The sequence below is a fragment of the Pristiophorus japonicus genome, chromosome 15, assembly GCF_044704955.1.
Source record: "Pristiophorus japonicus isolate sPriJap1 chromosome 15, sPriJap1.hap1, whole genome shotgun sequence".
In the NCBI taxonomy this organism is placed as follows: domain Eukaryota; kingdom Metazoa; phylum Chordata; class Chondrichthyes; family Pristiophoridae; genus Pristiophorus; species Pristiophorus japonicus.
The window spans coordinates 156,138,386-156,160,025 of record NC_091991.1 but is presented as its reverse complement, the minus strand read 5'-3'; the positions used below and the strand labels follow the sequence as shown (position 1 = coordinate 156,160,025).

Sequence of the window (21,640 nt, the reverse complement as noted above, 5' to 3'; positions counted from 1 at the left end):
CACAAACCCCTTACGTCCCTTTTGGCCAACAAGGCTATAAATGCAAATGCGTCGGCCCGCATACAGAGGTGGGCACTCACGTTAGCCGCCTATGACTATACAATTCAGCACAGGCCGGGCACTGAAAACTGCGGCGATGCACTCAGCAGGCTCCCACTAGCCACCACCGAGGGGGCAACCGAGCATGCTGTTGAGATGGTCATGGCTGTTGAAGCTTTCGAAAGCGAAGGCTCACCCGTGACAGCCAATCAGATCGAAGTCTAGACTAATAGAAACCCACTACTGTATTTAGTCAAGAAATGTGTCCTGAATGGGGACTGGGCAGCCACGTACGGGGCATGCCCTGAGGAATTTAAACCATTTCACAGGCGCAAGGATGAACTCTCGATTCAGGCCAATTGCCTACTATGGGGGAACAGAGTAGTCATGCCCCAGATGGGCAGAGAGGCGTTCATCCGAGAACTCCACAAGGAGCACCCAGGCATTGTCATGATGAAGGCAATTGCCAGGTCACACATTTGGTGGCCAGGGATAGATGCAGACCTGGAACTTTGTGTTCGCAGGTGCAACACGTGTGCCCAGCTGGGCAATGCGCCCAGGGAAGACCCCCTTAGCCCCTGGTCCTGGCCCACCAAGCCATGGTCACGCATCCATGTGGACTACGCAGGTCCCTCATGGGACAAATGTTTTTGGTTGTAGTAGACGCCTACTCCAAATGGATTGAGTGTAACATTCTCAATTCAAGCACATCCTCTGCCACGGTAGAAAGTCTACGGGCAATGTTCGCCGCACATGGTCTACCAGACGTCTTGGTCAGCGACAATGGCCCGTGTTTTACAAGCATTGAGTTCCAGGACTTCATGGCACGAAATGGTATCAACCATGTCAGAACGGCACCGTTCAAGCCGACCTCAAACAACCAGGCGGAACGAGCAGTGCACATAATCAGAATCCAAGGGGGTTTCCTTCAAAGCCGCTTATCACGCCTCCTGTTGGCCAATCGATCCCGACCACACTCGCTCACAGGGGTTCCACCTGCAGAGCTGCTAATGTAAAGGACGCTCAAAACCAGGTTATCCCTTATACACTCCACCATGAAAGAAAGTGTTGAGAGCAGGCGCCGGTCACAATGTGGCTACCATGACAGGAATGCGAGGGCGCGATGTATTGATGTCAATGACCCTGTCTTTGTCCTCAACTACGCTGCAGGGCCCAAATGGCTTGCAGGCACTGTGATTGCCAAAGAGGGGAATAGGATTCTGATAGTTAAACTTACCAATGGACAAATCTGCCGCAAACACGTGGATCAAACAAAAAGGAGGTTCAGCAACCCCATAGAAGAAGCAGAGGAAGAACACGATGTTGAGTTCACTCCACCACAGGTGACCGAACACCGGAACCAAGTGGAGGAGAGCCCAGTCACTGTGGGCAGTCCGGACAGGCCTGAGGCACCGTAAACAGCAGACACTCAGGCCAGCGCCCAACAACCGGAGCTCCAACTCAGGCACTCTACAAGGGAGTGTAAACCACCAGAGAGACTTAACCTGTGATCCCAGTAAGACTTTGGGGGGGGGGGAGGTGATGTCATGTATTCAACTGTCATTGTAATCCATGTATAAACTGACCTAAGTTGTACACCGTGAGAACACTGACCACTCGGTGGTGAACTTGTGGGAGACACTCCTAACCTGGACTTTCAGGTATAAAAGGGGAAGCTCCACCCACCTTCATCACTTCAGTGCTGGAATAAAGATTACTGGTCACAGAGTGACCTTCTCTCAAGTATGGGCCTCGTGTGCATTTGTACTGTATAGTAAGGACATATCAATCAATAATAAATGATAAATAAATCAACCAATCAAAAAATAAATTTAAAAAAAAATCAATAAATAAAAAATTAAAAGTTTCTACTCACCTACTGCAGCAGCGGGGGCCCTCCAACAACCTGCCGAAGAGTTGCTCAGGCGGGGCCCACCACCAACGAGATGCTGCTCAGGCGGGAAGTGTACAAGAAAGCTGGATGGTATCTGGTACGGTCAATTCTATAAATTGAGAACCTGCAGTCAACTAGATTTTGCAGCTCTATTTGTCCTTCTCTTTTTGCTCCTTCTCCTTTGTCTCACTTTCAGGTTTCGCTTCTTCTGCCTTGTGTCGCTTAATCAAAACCTCCACTTCCTTCTGCTTCAGCACCTTTATGCGCATTTTCCCATTTTCTCTGGTTCGCGTTGCAATTTCCACCTTTTCGGCCGATAGTTTGCTGACGTCCATAGTCTTATTCAACACTTTAACCGCCAATGCAAGTGCTGACTGCAAGTCACATCTCCTTCTTTGAAGTCTTGTTTCAGCATAGATACTGCAGCGGTGCTGTTATTCCCAATGTAGGTGGCCTTCCACCCTCTGTAGTTTCCACTGGGGTCACTCTGATACAACTGGTAGCCATGGTGCTTATCCTATCCCATGTAGAGCAGCGAAACACCAAAAGGGCTCTTTCCCTCCGAACTGTGTGTAAGCCTGCTTGGTATCAGAGCGTTGTGACCAACTGCTCACATGGGATTGGCTCCTAGTACTGAAGGAGATACCTCTGGGCAATCAATCCAGCTCATTCATTAGAATATTGCCGTCAGATGTTATTCCTGCGACACTGCAAGCCACGTCATCGTTTAATTTATATATTTTTTCGAAAAAGACGATTCGGTCCAGTAGCTTGTGTATGTTGCGTCTCTCCAAAAGAACACCATCGTTCGCTAAGATCCCCAGGCAGGTTTCAGCGTGGCCATGGCATATTCCACCTAATGGAGTCGCCCTTCTGGTGAAAATATGGTCGTTTGCGAGTCATATCTTCGAGTCAACGCCAGAGAGATGCTCGGGCGGGCCCTGCCGCCAACGAGATGCTGCTCGGGCGAGGCCCGCCACCGAGGAGCTGCTGGTCGGGTGGGCCCTGCGCCGAGGAGGTAAGGGCAGACAGGCCACTCAGCCTGGGATAGGGGAGACATCCCTTCGGCAAGGGATAGGGTCGCCCGGAGACAGGACGCATTGAGGGAGCCAGGAGCTACTGCACACGTGCACAGCCTCCACTCTGCACACGCACAGCTGCCGGCACTCCTTTTGGCGCAGGGCTGTAGCTCCGCCCTCAGCAGCTCCTGCAGCGCCACGCTGAGCTGCAAACTGGCCTACAGATCGATATCGGAGAATCACGAGCTAAGTATTTGCCGCTTTTTCAGTTCTAGAAATTAGGCGGGCCTCTCCGAGATGCGCCGTTCTACTGAAACTTGGGCCCATGCAATGTACAAAATGACAGAGCATTTCTGAAAGCCCCTGGTGGTAAGAAAATGGATGGTTCTAATCTGTATTAATAAAGCTACTGCAATCTCAAAGGATTCATTAAAGCTGAAAGACTGCCCTGTGTCCAGTTGTAAATGAAGTTACATAAAATGTAGAGGAGAGGGCTGTTGCAATCAGTGAATCTCCTTCAATGGAAAGGCAGTCACTGAGAAATGCTTGTTCCTGGAAAAACTTGTGGCCAAGTTTCACGCTGGTTGTTTCAGAAACAATCACTAAAAGGATTTTGTTTTAAGTAAGAACAACTTAACAAATGTTGTTTATAGCAAATCCAGTGCCTAAATCCATGTTGTTGGATTATATGGAGAATGGACACTTCATTTTACAATGTGACAGCAAGCCAGATTTGGCAGGCAGACTCGAATAGTCTTGGCTGTAGAAACAATGGGAAGCTAAGCAGTCTATTCCACATCGGGGCATGGGCAGACAGGAACTCAATATGATCGATCTCATGAACTACTTTTTCATTAGGAGTTAGAATTTTTAAAAGAGCTCACAATGTTTAGAGAGACTTCTTTAGAGTCTTGTCACTTCCTCAGCTCATCTGGTCAAGTATGTTGTTCTTTGTATGGTTCCCTACTTTATTCACTAATTTCCTCTTCCCCCCACTTGTTCCAAAGGTGCCAGGCACCCCTCAGTAGCTCACTCAAGAGATCATTGTGTGAGATCATTGTGTGAACCTTGACAGCATGTGTCAGCAGGCAATTAGACAATGGAAGGCATCTTGGTCAGACCCATTACAGTTGTCACCAGACATTTACACACCCACATTTGTCTCTTGATAACAATCATGAATAGAAACCCAAACTTATTTTTTCCCTTCCTAACCCAAGGATGCAAAGGTTAGTTGTGACCTCACCTAATACCACCCGGAGACAAACTCCACTGTGTAATGGATTAACTTGCTAAATTTTCGAAAAGACCTGTATTGCTCTCCTTTAAAAAGACATACATCATCTTATGAAAAGGTGTTCGGCAATCCCTTTTTCTGCGTTTACAAAACCATAGGGTCCCCAATTTCCATAATTCCGACATTATGATGTTCAACCTCATGTTCTGATGTACTGTGACTCAATGCAGATTAATTGGTCAGGTGACTTTGTTTGCAAATGTAGATAAAACGGTTTGCAAACAAAACCACAAGGCCACTAAATGTTAAAGACAATGACCTTTGAACAGTGAAAGATAAAGAAAACTGCGAGTGGAAATCTGAAATTATAAACCAGAAAATAAAAAATAGATTAGTCAACATCTGATGAGGAAAGACAATTTATCTTTTTTGGGTGCAACCTCTCAATGGAGATGGTTCCATGTGTTATGGCTGCTGGTGCTCCATATTTCCCTTTATGCAGAGGGTAGATTTCAGAGCACTACCATCCAACGTTCCCGCTAAGCTGCGCGACTAGTCCCGTGCAAGCTACTCACGGGCTTTTCCATTGCAAGTGCAGCGCATGCACAGAAACTTAACGGGCCAGCGCAGCAAAAGAGTCAGGCTATACAGAACAAAGCGCAGCTTACTGCGAACATTGCTGCCATCCAAGTAAAGGACGTACATGCTCACAATTGTGCATGCTCAGTTGTTTCAAAGTCCAGAAAGTTACTTCAGATTTTCTGTTGGTGAACCTTCCCTAATGTTAGGGAAGGTCTACCCGCACCGTACCGGGGTTTTATTTTACTCTGTAAACTGGGGAGGTTTATAGCAATAGTTTAGTAAATACACACACACACACACACACACACAAAATATAATATATTCTCTGGTTGTTAAGCCAAAATGGCAATGCCCAGCATTGCTTTTAGCACTCACTGAGGTTCACTGGCATGGTGTGACGACTGTAGAAATGCCCTCTGTGTGGATCCCCAGGCTACAGAAGGTGCTAGAACCACCTGGTTTATGTTACAGTGACACTGCCGAGGGGTATTAAGGTAGCATTATTATCCAATGTTAAAGCGAACAAATTATTTTGGGATGTGTTTCATAATTGGCTTCCTTCCACTGTACACATAAATCAATTCCTTAACAATGCTGGGAGGGTAACTCAGCAAATTCAACACTTGCTTTATCAGACAGAAGCACAGATGACTGCCAAGGAAACTTAAAACCCTTTGAAGTGCTCAATATTCTATGGTTTTAATTATATCTTGAAACAAAGACTAGGATAACACATTATTTCCTTTACAATCACTCTTCATCCACTTGAATATATTGCACCACACAGAAGTATCATTTTTCATTCACATGATCAAAGGCCATTTGAATTAACTACAAACTAGCTGACAGAAACAGAATGCTTTGTTTTATTGAACCAGCAACAGTTCCTTTTTTAATACAAAAAAAAAGATAAGCAATCCCAGCTGGATGTCTTTTTAAATCCGCGGATGTAGGGAAGCTGTTTAATGCTCCATTTACCTTGCATTGATAACAGCCCCAAGTTCAGCAGCAGTTCTGAGGTGAATGAGACTGTCGCTGATTCTGAAGACAGCGGGAAAAATGTAGAAATATGTTCTCTAGAGCAGCTTTTCAAAGTTTTTATAAATAAAATAAACTAAATGATAGCAGGCTTGAAAACCTCACCATTTTGTTGAAGTGGTTTATTTTTCAGCTCATCGCTTATTCTATATGGGTCTAAATATCTATGGCCCTTCCATCGTATTTCCACTGTACTTCTGGCAAAAGGGGCACTAATTATGCCAGGTCCTGGATTCCCAACCAGTTTCCCCAAGGTCTTGAGGGACAGACGGTCCACCCACCACAAACATAGCCAGCAGTGTACTAGAGAGCATGGCTGGGGCAGGAGAATGCCAGGCTGAGATTTCACACAATCCTAACAACAACAACACAACAACTTGTATTTAGATAGCACTTTTAACGTAGTAAAACATCCCTAGGTGCTTCACAGGCACGTTAGAAGACAAAAATTTGACACCACGCCGCATAAGAAGAAATTCGGGTCCTGGTAGAAGAGAAGAGCAATAGGCTAGTTAGTATGCCAAGTGTGTGCAAGGCATACTGGTCTGTCCAACAGCAGGTTGGGGCCCACTTTAGGGTCTAGGCCTGGAGTTGGCTGAACCCAGTGAATATTTGGACATGTGTTAATTTTTTTCTCGGCCTTCTTATAAATGATGGCTGACAGACAAAGTATTGACATTTTTCTGGGGAGGAGGGAAACCAGCAACCAACCAATCCCCCAGAGCCAACTGAGTTTGCTGGGACTGGTGGGCACTACAGTGCAAGCATCCACTGCCATTATTTAAATAAGCTAACGTCTCTCCGACTTCACAAACTCTGTTGGGATCAATGCCCGAAGTCACCGGTGGGCAGGTCCCAGTATTTACACCAGGATCAAAGACCCCTATAATTTCTGAATGTACCAAGAGGAAGCAGAGATAAATTGTGTATTTAAAAAAAATGTGGCATAAAGTGATCAGTAATATTCATGAATTAATTCTGATCAAGTTTGATATAAAATCTGCTCAAAATACAATACAGTTTGTGCCGATTAATGAGGACCCTACTTACTCTCTCAGATGATCCATTGAAAGAATCACGGTTGATCATTCCATAGTATCTCACCATAATACTGGGTCAATACACCATAGTGCCCATGGGCCCAATTTTGCCCAAGCCCGTTTTCTGGCGTATTGCCATGTTTTTAGGTCCAGAAATGCGACAGAAAAACATGTCCAAACTTTCCCTGATCTTATACTGCAATCCGGAGCCGCGCAGCATGGCCAGTCACCTCGGGGGGGTGGGGGGGGGGGGGGGGGGGGGGGTGGTGGAGCCTGCTGTCTGCGCCGAAAAACGCAGCCGGGCCTTCTGCGCATGTGCAGCAGAGGAGGGGGCAGGATGGGTGGCATCCTACTCCTCCTGCTCGTCACCTGCATCTTCCACATTATCATCAGCCACTCTCACCGCAGGTGGTTCTTCCACTACCAGGTGCTGCTGCCTCATGATGGCTAAGTTATGCAGCATGCAGCACACAACAATGAATTGACCGACAATCTCAGAGGAGTGCAGCAAGTAGCCTCTGGAATGGTCCGGGCATTGAAAACGCTGTTTCAACATGTCAATGGTCCTCTCAACGATGCTGCGCGTCGCAATGTGCGACATGTTGTATTGACGGTCAGTTTCCGTCCGGGTTACGTGTGAGGGCATCATGAGCGAGGTGACGAGGCCGTACCCTTTGTCTCCCAGTAGCCAGCTCTGCCCTCTGGCTGCTGCTCAAACATGGCAGATATAACGCTGTCGCGGAGGATGAATGCATCATGGGTGCTGCCAGCGTATCTTGCATCGACTGACATGATGCGATGCATGTCGTCACACACGAGCTGCACATTAATGGAGCGGAAGCCTTTTCTATTCCTGTACATCTCGGAATTCTGCAAAGGTGCTCGCAAGGCGATGCGAGTACAATCAATGCAGCCCTGTACCTTTGAGAAGCCAGCAATCCTTGAGAAGCCCACAGCCCTGTCATGGATTGCTTGGGCGGTCATGGGGAACTTGATGAAGTCATTCCTCTGCGCATACAGTGCAGCCATGACCTGGTGAATGGAGACATGTGTTGCATGTTGAGAGATAGAACCCACATCCCCAGTTGTAGCTTGAAACGATCCGAAGGCATAGAATGAAAGTGCAGCTGTAACCTTCACTTCAACTGACAAAGCAGTTCTCCTGACGCTTCTCAGCTGCAGGTCTGGTTTCACCAACTCTCAGATCTTACGGACAACTTATTTGCAGAAATGCAGCCTTCTGACAAAGTCTGCATCACTCAGGTGCAGGTACGAACGCCTGTCTCGATATACCCGAGGTGGGTAAGGCCACCTGCCCAGCACCCTACAGGCTCTGATGGGATGAGCTCTAATCAATTGTCTCCGACGTAGCACCATGATGCAGAACGCTCACACAAGGTATGGCATTGTCAGTATTGCCCCCATACTTAGTTAAACTTTCAAAGCAGCTCAAAATGGCAGGAAAGCAGGCAGCACAGATTCGTAGTGCTCTCTCCCCCCCTGTATGGATGGACCACACACAAAGGTCTTGTGACCTCTCTCTCCCTCCCTCTCCCGGGCACCAAGCCTTCTGACCGACTGCCTCCGACCCTGGCCCCGAGTGAGTACCTTCCCGATCCGTTCCGCTTCCCGCTCCTAGCCCAAGCCGAATGGCCTTCGATTTACTTACCTGCACCGATTTCTTTAACGCCCCGCAAGGGTTTTCTGGAGCGGCCACATACGTTGGCCTAAGCAGAAATAGAGTAACTATCAGCTGGCCAAAGTTCACTAAATGACCAGAATTGGCACAGGTGGCTGGTTACGCCCCCTTTGGATGAAAAAAAAACATACCTAAAAAAAACTAAATAAGTTACGCTGGTGCAAATTGATTGGGGAAACTGCGGATTTTTAAGTTAGGCCAAAAAAAAGCAGCCTGCTCCAAAAAAAATGGTGCAAATCACTGGGGAAAATTGAGCCCCATAATACTGGGTCAATATATCAGAGTAACCACAGTACTTTGTCAATAGGCTAGCCATCAAATTGATTTTATTTTTAAAAAATTAAGTCAATAAAATGTCTAATAACTTAATGATCTACCAGTCGCAATTGATCAAAATATTATGGGTAATTTTCAGACTTTGGCTAGAAAACCACGAGCAGTGTTCCCCCTAGTTTCTGATATGCACTCTTGGCAGGCAAGATCAGTAATGGAATGTCAGAAATGTATCCTATTGTGCCAACTGGAGGACTTTAAAAATGGGGCACTGGACTTGGATATTGAGTCCTGTCTCAACTGGTTCACACTTTGGCATTCTTAGAAACAGTTTGCTCGTTCATCGGTCGGACCAGTTTCATTTCTCATATTGCCCAAATGTCTTCTCTAGTAAATCAACGAAGGAATCGCTCAGTGGTTAAATGCACCATCTGGTGTTTACTAAAATACATGGGGGCTGAAATTGCCCCTGAGAAATGCCCGATAGCACCTCCGGGAGGCGCCAACGAGCGGCAGATGCACCAACGCATGGGCGCGGCGGCCAGAACGCTCACCCACCGCCACCCCCCCTCCCCCGAGCTCAGATCAAAATGTGGTTTGCCCGCGCCCCATGATTAGCGCACTGCACGCACAGTGATGCCGTAATCGCCGTGTGCGCCGACCCCTTATCGCCCTGCGGAAATTGTCGGGTGGGGTGATGCGACCAACAATTTCTCGGGGTGAGAAGCTGTGGTGGTTGGGACGTCCTTAAAGGGGAGGTGGTAGCGCCGTGGCCGCCATCTTTTTTCAGTGGGCCCAACAGTGGCGGCCACCGGCCGGACGACACCCTCCCTGGAGGCCCATTGGGCGCCACTAAAGCGGCTGCAGCGTTTGCAGCGGCCTCCTCTTTAAAAGGGGATGGACGTTATGACACATCAGCGTGACGCGGCACGTCCACGCCTCACTGATCCGCTCGTCGTGGCGCTGAGAGCGGCGCCCCCACGAACGCGCCGTGACCGTCCCGCAAACGCCCGGGTACAGCCCCACACATTATTTTGCCTCTAAGTGGCCAATTCCGAGCAGGTGGGGGGGGGGCAGCACTTGCCGCTCAGGCACTAAATATTCATAAATTCAAATTATGCGCCCCAAACCGTGCGCGGGGCAATTTCGCCCCCCCCATGGTCTTGGCCGAGGTAAATCACCTCAGATTCTCGCTCCTGATTGCACCCAGTGACTCCACTGGAATGTGCATATGTAGATGTCGAATGAGCACAGGATCAGGCTTGGCTGTGATGTCCTTCATGGCCAACTAGCCTGCTGACACTCTGTCTAGACCCATGTATGAATGATAGCCACTTAGCCAAAGTACAAGGCTTCTGTCCACAGGATTGCACTCTAGCAAGAGCTGGAGGAGAGGAGGGAAAATTGAAAGATTCCGCGCCCCCGCCCCACTTCTCAAATTCCCCCCTCCAATCAATCTCTCTCTCTCTCTCTCTTCTCCCCCCCACCGCACTCCGGTTCACCGCCCCCACGGCCAGCACGGATCCAGAACTCTCACGGTGCTGAACAAAGTGTGGCCCACACTGCACTGCAGCCGCAACCGTGGGGTACTGTGCGTGGGCGGCCTCAGTGACAGCACGCAGAAGGCAATCGGAAACACATAGGCAAGTAGGGGCTGACACGACCGTGTGCATGCGCAGGAGGACACAACCATGTTCGTGCAGATAATCACTGTTTCAAAATCAGTCGGGGCATAAAACGGGTGGCCGGCACGAAGCGGTCAGTTTGCCGGAGTGTGATGGGTTAAATTTACCCCTCCAGTCCAAAACATGGCCGGTTAATGTGCCTGCTCTTAGTTTCCATCGAAAATAAAACCTCCATTATTCATGTTTAAAGAATTTGCTTTCCTGGTTATCCATCAGAAGGTCTACTAAACCATGCATTGTACTCCTGCGAAGAACAATCTCAATTGTCTGTCAAATTCCATTTTTCATCAGGGATTCCACTCCAATTTCCCTTTAATTTTCTATTTGGGTGCACGGCCCCTTTAAGAGGCTGCGCAGCCCATTCAAAATACTGTGCATGCGCGTTTTATCCCATTTAACAGCTGGCTGTGTAGAAGCCAGAGTACAGCGTGGCCGTGCAGCCTAAAGGGAACATTCGTCTCCATCACTGTAGAAAAGAAAGACCTTAATTTATATAGTAACTGATCACATTATATCAAAACATTACACAATAAGTTAATTTTGAAGTGTCGCAACTGTTATGTAGGGCAAAGATTTTGGCAGATAATCTTTGCCCTACATAAGATTTCGCTGTAATTTGAACTGCTGAAACTGAAAATCGATCCAAGTTCCCACATACTGTGCACTTGTGCAACTGAGTAACAAAATGCGAGCTAAATCCAAAAGAGCTCGCACCTCAAAAGAAAAATCACTGCCAACTAACTACCCTCCAGTCCTTGAAGGGACTTTTACAGGATCTGCCTTGTGTGTGACTCCTCATAGCATGGTTCAAACAAAAAAACCTTTTTATTAAAAAAAAGCCTATTAGCAAAAAAAAATTGTGCTGACATGCGGCAGGTCGAAACATGCAGCATTTCACAAGTTTTAAGCTACTTTTTTAGCAACGCACAGCGGAGATCCAGACAAGGCAGATCTTATGAGTACTGTTTGAATGGAGACGTTGGCCAAGTTAAATCATCAACATAAAGTGGAGTACAGACTATACTACGAGCTTAGCATTTACAGAATTTTGAATAAACAATGTAATAAAAATAGTGGTTTCTTTGCCCACATAATAAAAGTGATTTTGAAGTAATTATATGAAGCATTTTGAGACACCTTTATTTATTTTTTTAAAATCGCTCCATCACTGGTGGCCATGCTTTCGGCTGCCTAGGTCCTAGGCTCTGAACTTCCCTTCCTACACCTCTCTGCACCTGTACACCTCTCTCCTCATTTAAAACGTTCCTTAAAGCCTACCTCTTTGACCAAGCATGTGGTCACCTGTCCTACTATCGCTTATGTGGCTCGGTGTCAGATTTTGTTTGACAACGTTCATTTGCTACGTTAAAAGGCGCTAGGTAAGTGCAAGTTGTTGTTATTGGCTACTTTCTATCCTTTCAGAACCATCCTAACTCGTTCTTTCTCTTTCATCAAGGCCCTTCTCAATCGCCACTGTCCGTAGAAGATGACACCTTGGGAGGAGAAACCGTCACGTGCTCCATCATTCCCAAGCGCCAGCACAGAAATTGAGAATCTGCATGGGTTAGAGAGTGAGTTACAAGGCAGGGTCCTCTCCCATCTCTGCTGAGGACAGTGCTGCAGATTTCAGAGATCCATCAATGAGAAGAAAACTGCCTGCTATACACAGGCTGTTATATCACATATTGGAAGGCCTTCCAAGAGGTTTTACTATCATAGCTGAAAGAGTGGAAGATTGCATCACACTTAGAAACATAGAAAATAGGTGCAGGAGTCGGCCATTCGGCCCTTCGAGCCTGCACCACCATTCAATGAGTTCATGGCTGAACATGCAACTTCAGTACTCCATTCCTGCTTTCTCGCCATACCCCTTGATTCCCCCTAGTAGTAAGGACGATATCTAACTGCTTTTTGAATATATTTAGTGAATTGGCCTCAACAACTTTCTGTGGTAGAGAATTCCACAAGTTCACCACTCTCTGGGTGAAGAAGTTTCTCCTCATCTCGGTCCTAAATGGCTTACCCCTTATCCTTAGACTGTGACCCCTGGATCTGAACTTCCCCAACATTGGGAACATTCTTCCTGCATCTAACCTGTCTAAACCCATCAGAATTTTAAACGTTTCTATGAGATCCCCTCTCATTCTTCTGAACTCCAGTGAATACAAGCCAAGTTGATCCAGACTTTCTTGATATGTCAGTCCCGCCATCCCGGGAATCAGTCTGGTGAACCTTCGCTGCACTCCCTCAATAGCAAGAACGTCCTTCCTCAAGTTAGGAGACCAAAACTGTACACAATATTCCAGGTGTGGCCTCACCAAGGCCCTGTACAACTGCAGTAACACCTCCCTGCCCCAGTACTCAAATCCCCTCCCTATGAAGGCCAACATGCCATTTGCTTTCTTAACCGCCTGCTGCACCTGCATGCCAACCTTCAATGACTGATGCACCATGACACCCAGGTCTCGTTGCACCTCCCCTTTTTCTAATCTGTCACCATTCAGATAATAGTCTCTCTGTTTTTACCACCAAAGTGGATAACCTCACATTTATCCACATTTTACTTCATCTGCCATGCAATTGCCCACTTACCTAACCTTTCCAAGTCACTCTGCTGCCTCATAGCATCCTCCTCGCAGCTCACACTGCCACCCAACTTAGTGTCATCCGCAAATTTCGAGATACTACATTTAATCCCTTCATCTAAATCATTAATGTACAATGTAAACAGCTGGGGCCCCAGCACAGAACCTTGCGGTACCCCACTAGTCACTGCCTGCCATTCTGAAAAGTACCAATTTACTCCTACTCTTTGCTTCCTGTCTGCCAACCAGTTCTCAATCCACGTCAGCACACTAGCCCCAATTCCATGTGCTTTAACTTTGCACACTAATCTCTTGTGTGGGACCTTGTCGAAAGCCTTCTGGAAGTCCAAATACACCACATCAACTGGTTCTCCCTTGTCCACAGTACTGGAAACATCCTCAAAGAATTCCAGAAGATTTGTCAAGCATGATTTCCCTTTCACAAATCCATGCTGACTTGGACCTATCATGTCACTTCTTTCCAAATGCACTGCTATGACATCCTTAACAATTGATTCCATCATTTTACTCACTACCGATGTCAGGCTGACCGGTCTATAATTCCGTGTTTTCTCTCTCCCTCCTTTTTTAAAAAGTGGGGTTACATTGGCTACCCTCCACTACATAGGAACTGATCCAGAGTCTATGGAATGTTGGAAAATGACTGTCAATGCATCCGCTATTTCCAAGGCCACTTCCTTAAGTACTCTGGGATGCAGTCCATCAGGTCCTGGGGATTTATCGGCCTTCAATCCCATCAATTTCCCCAACACAATTTCCCGACTAATATGGATTTCCCTCAGTTCCTCCTTCTTACTAGACCCTCTGACCCCTTTTATATCCGGAAGGTTGTTTGTGTCCTCCTTAGTGAATACCGAACCAAAGTACTTGTTCAATTGGTCTGCCATTTCTTTGTTCCCTGTTATGACTTCCCCTGATTCTGACTGCAGGGGACCGACATTTGTCTTTACTAACCTTTTTCTCTTTACATATCTATAGAAGCTTTTGCAGTCCATTTTAATGTTCCCGGCAAGCTTCCTCTCGTACTCTATTTTCCCTGCTCTAATCAAACCCTTTGTCCTCCTTTACTGAGTTCTACATTTCTCCCAGTCCCCGGGTTCGCTGCTATTTCTGGCCAATTTGTATGCCACTTCCTTGGCTTTAATACTATCCCTGATTTCCCTTGATAGCCACGGTTGAGCCACCTTCCCTTTTTTATTTTTACGCCAGACAGGGATGTACAATTGTTGTAGTTCATCCATGCGGTCTCTAAATGTCTGCCTTTGCCCATCCACTGTCAACCCCTTAAGTATCATTCGCCAATCTATCCTAAACAATTCACGCCTCATACCTTCAAAGTTACCCTTCTTTAAGTTCTGGACCATGGTCTCTGAATTAACTGTTTCATTCTCCATCCTAATATACAATTCCACCATATTATGGTCATTCTTCCCCAACGGGCTTCGCACTACGAGATTGCTAATTAATCCTCTCTCATTACACAACACCCAGTCTAAGATGGCTTCCCCCCCTAATTGGTTCCTCGACATATTGGTCGAGAAAACCATCCCTTATGCACTCCAGGAAATCCTCCTTCACCGTATTGCTTCCAGTTTGGTTAGCCCAATCTATATGCATATTAAAGTCACCCATGATAACTGCTGCACCTTTATTGCATGCACCCCTAATTTCCTGTTTGATGCCCTCCCCAACATCACTACTACTGTTTGGAGTTCTGTACACAACTCCCACCAGCGTTTTCTGCCCCTTGGTATTCCGTAGCTCCACCCATACCGATTTCACATCATCCAAGCTTAATGTCTTTCCTTACAATTGTTTTAATTTCCTCTTTCACCAGCAACGCCACCCCGCCTCATTTTCCTTTCTGTCTATCCTTCCTAAATGTTGAATACCCTTGGATGTTGAGTTCCCAGCCTTGGTCACCCTGGAGCCATGTCTCCGTGATGCCAACCACATCGTATCCGTTAACTGCTATCTGCACAGTTAATTCGTCCACCTTATTCCGAATACTCCTCGCATTGAGGCACAAAGCCTTCAGGTTTGCCTTTTTAGCACACTTCGACTGTTTGGAGTGTTGCTGCAAAGTGGCCCTTTTTGTTTTTTGCCTTGGGTTTCTCTGTCCTCCACTTTTATTCATTTCCTTTCTGTCTTTTGCTTCTGTCTCCATTTTGTTTCCCTCTGTCTCCCTGCATTGGTTCTCATCCCCCTGCCATATTAGTTTAACTCCTCCCCAACAGCACTAGCAAACACTCCTCCTAGGACATTGGTTCCAGTCCTACTTAGGTGCAGCCCGTCCAGTTTGTACTGGTCCCACCTCCCCCAGAACCGGTTCCAATACCCCAGGAATTTGAATCCCTCCCTGCTGCACCACTGCTCAAGCCACGTATTGATCCGAGCTATCCTGCAATTCCTACTCTGACTAGCACGTGGCACTGGTAGCAATCCACGAGATTACTACTTTTGAAGTCCTACTTTTTAAATTAAGCTCCGAGCTCCTTAAATTCGTCTCGTAGGACCTCATGGTACCATTGTGCACCACGACAACTGGCTGTTCACCCTCCGTTTTCAGAATGTCCTGTACCCGCTCAGAGACATCCTTGACCCTTGCACCAGGGAGGCAACATACTATCCTGGAGTCTCGGTTGCAGCCGCAGAAACACCCATCTATTCCCCTTACAATTGAATCCCCTATCACTATCGCTCTCCCACTCTTTTTCCTGCCCTCCTGTGCAGCAGAGCCACCCACGGTGCCATGAACTTGGCTGCTGCTGCTCCCCCCTGATGAGTCATCCCCCTCAACAGTACTCAAAGCGGTGTATCTGTTTTGCAGGGGGATGACCGCAGGGGATCCCTGCACTACCCTCCTTGCACTGCTCTTCCTGTTGGTCTTCCATTCCCTATCTGGCTGTGGACCCTTTACCTGCGGTAAGACCAACTCACTAAACGTGCTATTCACATCATTCTCAGCATCGTGGATGCTCCAGAGCGAATCCACCTTCAGCTCCAATTCCGCAACGCGGACACCGGAGGCGTCCCTGATTTCCCACATAGTACAGGAGGAGCATAACACGTGTCCGAGCTCTCCTGCCATGACTTAACCCTTAGATACACTTAAATTGGCAACAATGCTAAAAGTTACTCACTGATATAGAAGAGAAAATGTAGTGTAAACGTCCAGGACATCAGCACCCTGCACTCTATTTTGAAGAGTGTGGCCACCTGCAAGTATGTTGCAGCTGGACCCTCAACAGAAATCAGTCAGCAGTAATTGCCGCTTCAGTGGAAGTTCATATGCTGCCGTGCAGACTCTGGGCTCTGAGCTCCGACCTGGAGAGCCAAACGTCCGCCTTGGAAAGATTGCCAGAGCAAACAGACATCACTCCTCTTCTGCAATCTGCTCTTCCACTGCAGAGTGGAAGTGATGAATGCCAGCCCTATGGGAGATGTAGTATCAGAGGCAGTGGCACGTGTTGCCCCTCTCAGGGGGTCAGAGCCCTCTACCTCAGCACCCCTTCAACCAATACCAACCACGGGCACCAGAGAACCAGTTGGTCCAGACTGCCCCGACAACAGCTGAAGTTCTGAAATTTGCAGCGAGGCCCTCAAGCTCCCAGAAGTCACAAGCCACCAACATCTCTAGGGTCTCCACGAGCTATACCAGCCCTGCGCCTCCTGTTCCACATGGAAACAGGAACAAAAATACTTCTCTGGGCCTCTTATGGCCCTAGGTCCGTTTGCCACCAGGTTAGAGCAGGACTCCTGCTGCCTTCCGGCGTATATCCCGCTCACCTGCTTAAGTGAGCAGGTTAAAACTGCAACCTGTGGGAAGCTAGCAGGATTGGAGGGGGAAAGTTGCGGCAGCCATTTTAGCTGGTCACACACACAGTTTCTGCCGGGCAGGCAGGGTTAAAAATCAGCCATTTAGTCTGTATTGTTGAATTTAATTGACAGAGGTTAGTTGAATGCCTTCAATGTAGAATCAAAAGTGTAGTGAAGGGCTAACAAGTACTGTTAATGCTGAGGATCTGTTTCTAACTATTCAAGTAAGGGAACTGAGGAAATCACCGACAGCACTGCAATATCAATTGCCCCCTTGCCTCTCTAGCTGCAATGTGCCATCTGCTGCTCCATCTTGGAGTTTTTCCTCATCTTCGTACAATTTTTCCTCGTCGGATGATGCCTGCACAGGTGCGTGCTCCTGAGTACTCCATCCTTACATTGGCAGGTTGTATAGAATGTACCAAAGTGCAATGATGCAGCCCACTTTGTCTGGGCCATAATGTGGGGAGCTCCAAGAGCAAACAAGGCACCCGAATCTTCAAAGTGCCAATGGATGCTCGATGATGCTGCTGGTGGTCCCATCGCGCTCACTGTACCCATGTTGCTCAGGCATGGTGAGATTGCGGAGGGGTGTCATCAGCCTGGTGTGGAGGGGAATTCCTTGTCGTCTAGCAGCCATTCTCTGACGTTCTTCGATGGGTGGAAAGGTGAAGGGGGTATAGAGGAGTGTCACAGAATGAAGGCGCTGCAGCAGCTGCCAGTGAAACGGACACACACTTGCATTATCCTTCTGTGGTGATCATTGATGGAGTAGAAGACCTCTGTTCACATAAGCTGCTATAGCTTGTCTTCTTGCGTCCTTGATAGCTACATGAGTGCAGTCAATTATAAAATAAATTTAAAAACCTACATTTAAATAGTGCCTTTCATATCCTCAGGATGTCACCTAGCGCTTTACAGCCAATGAAGTACTATTGAAGTATCATCACTATTGTAATGTAGGAAACGCGGCAGCCAATTTTCACACAGCAAGCTCCCACAAACAGCAACATGATAATGTGATATTATAATCTGGACACAAGGGAAGCTGGGTACTGCTGCAAATCCTGGGGGGGAGGGGGGGGGGGGGAGGAAATCTGAAACAAACTGGAAGTTCAGAACTACCTTGGAAATGGACTGCTCACAAAAGCACACAGATTCCAATAACCTGAGTGCCTGCATGAGAGTGCCCCTTTAAACGCATCTTCCAGTCATATTAGTCTGTTTGTGAAGCCAATGCTTGCCAAGTTTTACTCAGCAGGTTGGCTGCTGAGCGATACTGCCGACCCGCCCTGTTAAAATTGTGTTGGGGTCCAAATTATATAATTGGAACCATATTTGAATTGATTCATGAGGCACACTTCTCTTTCGGTGGAGGCATTTGCCACCTCAGTCAGCTGCAGAGTTAAAAATAGCATTTGGTCGGTTTCCACTGGGAGCAGGGCAGCAAATCGACTTTCCTGATGTGAACGGGCTCACTCGCTCGGTTTCTGCCAGACCAAAATCGAGGCCATAGTTTTGGAGCATCAATAGGTAACTCAGTGGGTGTAAGGGAGCAGAGGGAAAATAAAGAAATGCACAAGGTTTCTCACATAATTGAAAATAGCACTCCCACTGGCTGATTCATGCAGCCACTTTAGGGTCAATCATTTTTGTGGTTCATCTCCACACTACTTCTGGTGACAAGCCTGCTCTTATGTTGCAGGAACTAAACAAGTTAGTAATATGTTGGCAGGACAGCTGTTATCCTCATGAAGAATCCAATCAGTTGCAGTGAAAAACCGATACTGGGGGGACTGCACAACTGCCATGAATGGAACCCAAGTGTCACAAGCCACCAGAGTAGTTCCAGGCCCTGATTGAATAGGAACTCGACTCTGATCGTATTTGTAAACCATCTAAGTGTAACTTTTATTTTGATTATTCAAGTTAATAAAAGTGTCGTTACCAGCCAATCTATGGAATTGTTTTAGCAACCTGCAGCGGCACAGTATTTGACTTGATCAAAGAGATCTGTGGGTTCACAAGTTGATCCTACAACAGTCAAACGAGGCTGGGAAGGGGTGTGTGTGTGGGCGGCTGGCGGGGGCGGAGGAGTGCCTGTGGCAGGGGCTTGAAAGGGAAAAAAACACAAGAAAGCAAATGTGACTAGACTGCTCTTGTCCACCCAGTAATTGGTTCTAGAACATTAGTCTGCTGCCCTAATTGGTCAGTGAGTTGGTCAAGTGAGCCACACAGAGACAGTGTAGTCCCAGGTCACTTTGGAGTTAACTGATTCCAACTGAGAAGACGACCATTAATCTAAAGACTGCATGTGGGCACTAGGTGCAGACAGAATTGGCCCCAGCTGTGACAGCGCCCACTGTCAAATTATCTACCAACACGCATTGTTTAGTTAATACTAGAATGATGGTTACTTAGATGAGATACCAAAGAGCAGCTGTTGAACCAAACCCCACCAACAAGTCAGGAGAAAAAAAGCTAGGAATAAACCAACTTTCTACTCACACAAGAGCAGCGAATAAAAAAAAAAAATGACAAATACAATTAAGTTTTCTTGTAGTTAGAAGATGCCCTGCTGGCTGCCTCAAGAAACCAATGGGGCAATTTTCAGTTCAGGTGTACATTGTACCGATGGTGGGTACTCATCCATAACAGGGCCAGTCGTGCAGCGGGAATGGAACATGTTGCCACCTCCGTGACATCACATCTGGACCCTCACCACCAATTACCACCCTGGTGCCAGAAAGCCAACCGAGCCAGACTGCCTCAAGTCCTCTTGGGCCCAGGCTGCTACTGGTCACCAAACACAAATATCTCATGATTCTTTGACTGAACCATAGCAGCCTTCCACCTCCCAAGCTGCAGCCACTGGGGGAGCACATTAGAGAAGCACTAAACTAGATGAGACAGTAATTTAAGAACGATACCAGGAGCTGACACCAGAGTAGTAAATAATCTTAGGCATCTGTAACAGACTATAAAATTATAATCCTTGTTGAAATCTTTGTATGCAAAGTGTGTTCCTGTAGTAGCTGGTAATCATGCAGTGTGAGTTAACATGAATATAAATGGTGGTCTTTGAGCAGAAGCAATTTATTGGAGGGTGGAAGGAGTGGGAGAGATGTTGGACATGACTGTTAATATAGGGAAGCAATGATTGTTCATCTGACGCAAACTTCAATAAGCTACTGCTGAAGAGCTCTGGCTCCAGACAATTGTTGGCATCCTCACCATCCTCTAGGTCATGACTGTCCTCGCCATCATGGTACTGAAGGAACTCATTCAATGGTAGCTCCATGTGTTGTCCTCACTGCACAGCAAGAATCATGCTGGACACTCTTTATGGGCTGCATTGCAGGAAGCCACTAGACCGGTGCAGGCAGCAGAATCAGTGCTTAACTGGACCAGCCACTTAAATTCTGTGGCTACATGAGCAGATCAGAGGTTGGGTATTCTGCAGCAAATGTCTCACCTCCTCACTCCCCAAAGCCTTTCAACCATTTACAAGGTACAAGTCAGGAATGTGATGGAAAACTTTCTACTGACCTGGATGAGGGCAGCTCCAACAACACTCAGGAAGCTTGACACCATCCAGGACAAAGCAGCCACTTGACTGGTACCCCATCCACCACCTTGAACATTCACTCTCTCCACCATCAATGCACCGTGGCTGCAGTGTGTACCATCTACAAGATGCACTGCAGCAACTCACCAAGGCTTCTTAGACAGCACCTCCCAAACTCACAACCTCTACCACCTAAAAAGGACAAGGGTAGCAGGTGCATGGGAACACCATCACCTCCAAGTTCCCCTCCAAGTCACACACCAGCCTGACATAGAAACGTATCGCCGTTGCTTCATTGTTCCTGTATCAGCACCTTGGGAGTACCTTCAACACAGACTGCAGCAGTTCAACTAGGTTTCTCATCATTATCTTCTCCTGGGCAATTAGGGATGGGCAATAAATGCTGGCCTTGCCATTGACACCCACATCCCAGGAACGAATAAAAAAAATTGAACATGTTGTTTTGAATAGTATTAAAAACTTAAAAATAGATAGAGCAACCAGGCCTGATGATATCCATGCGAGAGTCCTCAGGGAGATGGGACACATGCTGTGCAAGCCCCTTACCTATATTTGTAATGCCTCACTGCATTCTGGGATAGTTCCTGTTGACTGGAAGGAGGCTACGTAGTCCCCATCTTTACAAAAGTGACAAGACGGACCCGGGTAGCTATAGGCCCATTAGTTTGACATCAGTAATAGGAAAGATGCTTGAGGGAATCTTCATATGATTGCTTGGACAGAGAGGGATATATTAGGGACACCCAACATGGCTTCATAAAAAGGTCATGTCTGATTGTATTTTTTGAAGAAGTCATCAAGATGGTGGATGAGGGAAGCCCAGTAGATATTGCCTACTGGGATATCCAAAAAGGTTTTTGATAAGGTACCGCACAAGAGGCTTCTCTAGAAGATTAAATCCTCTGGTATTGGTGGTAATATATTGAGCTGGATTGAGAACGGGCTCGAAGCATGTAGGCAAAAAGTAGTTATGGTTAGATTTGGATCTTTATTAATGATTTAGATGTAGGTGTTTGGGCACGATCTGCAAATTTGCAGATGATACTAAGATCTGTGCGAGTGTTAGGACTGTAGACTGTGCTCGATGGCTTCAGGCAGATCTTGATGTGTTAAAAGATTG

The 21,640-nt window shown here is 46.9% G+C and overlaps 1 protein-coding gene and 1 pseudogene across 4 annotated transcripts in view; both read right to left on the bottom strand.

Moving 5' to 3' along the window:
- Positions 1–21,640, bottom strand: part of rhbdf1a (rhomboid 5 homolog 1a (Drosophila)) — a 346,823-nt gene that overhangs the window by 236,370 nt on the left and 88,813 nt on the right. The gene's annotated exons all lie outside the window — the stretch shown is intronic.
- Positions 2,083–2,993, bottom strand: LOC139281620 (proteasome subunit alpha type-4 pseudogene; annotated as a pseudogene).